This window comes from Budorcas taxicolor, chromosome 3 (genome assembly GCF_023091745.1).
Source record: "Budorcas taxicolor isolate Tak-1 chromosome 3, Takin1.1, whole genome shotgun sequence".
NCBI classification, from domain to species: domain Eukaryota; kingdom Metazoa; phylum Chordata; class Mammalia; order Artiodactyla; family Bovidae; genus Budorcas; species Budorcas taxicolor.
Genome location: NC_068912.1, coordinates 10,518,154 through 10,522,322, shown reverse-complemented (window position 1 = coordinate 10,522,322; position 4,169 = coordinate 10,518,154).

Here is a 4,169-nt window from a genome sequence, read left to right as displayed (position 1 = left end):
CAAGAGTCTTCTCCAACACCACAGTTCAAAAGCATCAATTCTTCGGCGTTCAGCCTTCTTCACAGTCCAATTCTCACATCCATACATGACCACAGGAAAAACCATAGCCTTGACTAGATGGACCTTAGTTGGCAAAGTAATGTCTCTGCTTTTGAATATACTATCTAGGTTGGTCATAACTTTTCTTCCAAGGAGTAAGCATCTTTTAATTTCATGGCTGCAGTCACCATCTGCAGTGATTTTGGAACCCCAAAAAATAAAGTCTGACACTGTTTCTACTGTTTCCCCATCTATTTCCCATGAAGTGATGGGACCAGATGCCATGATCTTCGTTTTCTGAATGTTGAGCTTTAAGCCAACATTTTCACTCTCCTCTTTCACTTTCATCAAGAGGCTTTTTAGTTCCTCTTCACTTTCTGCCATAAGGGTGGTGTCATCTGCATATCTGAGGTTATTGACATTTCTCCCGGCAATCTTGATTCCAGCTTGTGTTTCTTCCAGTCCAGCGTTTCTCAGGATGTACTCTGCATATAAGTTGAATAAGCAGAGTGACAATATACAGCCTTGACGTACTCCTTTTCCTATTTGGAACCAGTCTGTTGTTCCATGTCCAGTTCGAACTGTTGCTTCCTGACCTGCATACAGATTTCTCAAGAGGCAGATCAGGTGGTCTGGTATTCCCATCTCTTTCAGAATTTTCCACAGTTGATTGTGATCCACACAGTCAAAGGCTTTGGCATAGTCAATAAAGCAGAAATAGATGTTTTTCTGGAACTCTCTTGCTTTTTCCATGATCCAGCGGATGTTGGCAATTTGATCTCTGGTTGCTCTGTCTTTTCTAAAACCAGCTTGAACATCAGGGAGTTCACAGTTCATGTATTGCTGAAGCCTGGCTTGGAGAATTTTGAGCATTAATTTACTAGCATGTGAGATGAGTGCAATTGTGCGGTAGTTTGAGCATTCTTTGGCATTGCCTTTCTTTGGAATTGGAATGAAAACTGACCTTTTCCATTCCTGTGGCCACTGCTGAGTTTTCCAAATTTGCTGGCATATTGAGTGCAGCACTTTCACACCATCATCTTTCAGGATTTGAAACAGCTCAACTGGAATTCCATCACCTCCACTAGCTTTGTTCATAGTGATGCTTTCTAAGGCCCATTTGACTTCACGTTCCAGGATGTCTGTCTCTAGGTGAGTGATCACACCATCGTGATTATCTGGGTCGTGAAGATCTTTTTTGTACAGTTCTTCTGTGTATTCTTGCCACCTCTTCTTAACATCTTCTGCTTCTGTTAGGTCCATACCATTTCTGTCCTTTATCGAACCCATCTTTGCATGAAATGTTCCCTTGGTATCTCTAATTTTCTTGAAGAGATCTCTAGTCTTTCCCATTCTGTTGTTTTCCTCTATTTCTTTGCATTGATCGTTGAAGAAGGCTTTCTTATCTCTTCTTGCTATTCTTTGGAACTCTGCATTCAGATGCTAATATCTTTCCTTTTCTCCTTTGCTTTTCGCCTCTCTTCTTTTCACAGCTATTTGTAAGGCCTCCCCAGGCAGCCATTTTGCTTTTTGCTTTTCTTTTCCATGGGGATGGTCTTGATCCCTGTCTACTGTACAATGTCATGAACCTCATTCCATAGTTCATCAGGCACTCTATCTATCAGATCTAGACCCTTAAATCTATTTCTCACTTCCACTGTATAATCATAAGGGATTTGATTTAGGTCATACCCAAATGGTCTAGTGGTTTTCCCTACTTTCTTCAATTTGAGTCTGAATTTGGCAATAAGGAGTTCATGATCTGAGCCACAGTCAGCTCCTGGTCTTGTTTTTGTTGACTGTATAGAGCTTCTCCATCTTTGGCTGCAAAGAATATAATCAGTCTGATTTCGGTGTTGACCATGTGGTGATGTCCATGTGTAGAGTCTTCTCTTCTGTTGTTGGAAGAGGGTGTTTGCTATGACCAGTGCATTTTCTTGGCAAAATTCTATTAGCCTTTGCCCTGCTTCATTCCGTACTCCAAGGCCAAATTTGCCTGTTACTCCAGGTGTTTCTTGACTTCCTACTTTTGCATTCCAGTCCCCTATAATGAAAAAGACATATTTTTGGGGTGTTAGTTCTAAAAGGTCTTGTAGGTCTTCATAAAAACGTTCAACTTCAGTTTCTTCAGCGTTACTGGTTGGGGCATAGACTTGGATTACCGTGATATTGAATGGTTTGCCTTGGAAACAAACAGAGATCATTCTGTCGTTTTTGAGACTGCATCCAAGTACTGCATTTCGGACTCTTTTGTTGACCACAATGGCTACTCCATTTCTTCTGAGGGATTCCTGCCTGCAGTAGTAGATATAATGGTCATCTGAGTTAAATTCACCCATTCCACTCACTCCAAACAGCTGACTCGTTAGAAAAGACCCTGATGCTGGGAAAGATTGGAGGAGGAGGGGGCCACAGAGGATGAGATGGTTGAATGGCATCACTGGCTCAGTTGACATGAATTTGAGCAAACTCTGGGAGATAGTGGAGGACAGAGGAGCCTGGAGTGCCACAGTCCATGGGGTCACAGAGAGGTGGTGACTGAACAACAACTAGGAATACTTAGACCCTAAGCACGTTGGCCGGCTCTCTCAGCAGCTGCCATGTTGTCTCTCCCATCCCAGGCTGGGTACCACATCTTTACAAGACCCCTTTGGAGGACAAGACCAACTTCTTCAGGTACGAGGGATGCACTTAGGGGAAGTGAAAGGGAGCAGGGAAGGTGAGAAAGCCTCTTCCCCACACGACTGGTGAGGCTGCCCATCTGATTTAGGAAGGAAGGGGACAGCAGTCTTCCCTGGTGGGGATGGTGAGGAAGGAGCCTGGGGAAGATTCAGAGGCAGAGGCAGCACAGGAAGCAGCTTGCCCACACTCCCTGGGTCCTATAAATGAAGGACTCTTGCCCAAGGCCCTTGTAACCTGGTGTTGTAAACACCTGGGATGTGCCCGGCAGCTGTCCTCTGCCTCCTCTCAGCACAGGACCCACCAAAGGAGACAAGACCAGACTCCAGATTGGAGAAATGAAACTGAGGGGGAGGGAGGTTGCCATAGTGATGGGAGCTGGATGGAGGCCCTTTCCCCGCAAAGACATACAAAAATGGGGAGCTGGCTCCATCTCTGGAAGCTAGTACACAGTCCAAACTGGGAGCCTGATCATTAAGTCCTTCTAAATAGGCTGAGACTCTTCTAAAGATACAAGAAATCTGGTGGAAAGCAAGAGCAGACTGATGGACACAGATGAGATGCTTCTCTGGGACTGGAACCAGGTTCACTGCGTTCACTGGACATTGACTTCACTAGAAATGTACCTAGCATCTGGCAGGTACTCAGAGATACTTGGGCGAGTGAATGAATGAATGAAGAATACTTTGAGGAAGAGTGAGGCAAGCTAACACTGAGAAAGATGGCTTTGGGAAGCCCCACTTGTTGCAGTGAGGGGGACTAAAGAGAGCCGGCCACTTGAGTGAGGAGACAGCTGTGTTGGGTAAGGGGACCGGGCAGGCAGGGTGGTGCTCTGATGGGAGATGGGGCTGGTGCCTGTGCGGTGAGACTACCAAAAGTTGAAAGGGCTCTGGCAGGAGAGAGCTGAGGCAGGAGGGTGAGCCCCAGGTTCAAACGTCACCCTCTCAACATTCACGGTCTGAGTCACAGGCATGTGCCTGTAAGAGCTCTGGCACCTCCTGCCCCGGCCCTTGCCTCAGCCCCTCCCTGAGCCAGCATCTCTAGCTCCTTGCCATGAAATGCCTCTCCACTTGGCACAGAGTGGGGACAGAGATAAGACTGAGCTGAAAGTGGACATGAAGACAGCATGCCAGAGGGTCACCGCAAAAGCCAGGAGACCCCAGGACAAAGGGACCACCCGGCTTAGGAGGTTGCCCATGAGAGAGAAGCCTTTCATTTCTGTCTCGACCATCTTACTGCTCACAGCCCAGAGCCCCCATAACCTATTTTGTTCCCCATTTTGTCCAGAGCAGCCACATTCCCCCCAGCAAGAAAGCTGGACTACCCTTACAGAAGTAGAATAGATTTAATCTATAACGCAGAACTGTCTAGATTAGCAGCAGCTATGGACATCGAGAGCTGGGGAGGAACCTGCCCCCCTTGAAGGCATCTTGAGGGGCAGAGGGGTTCCC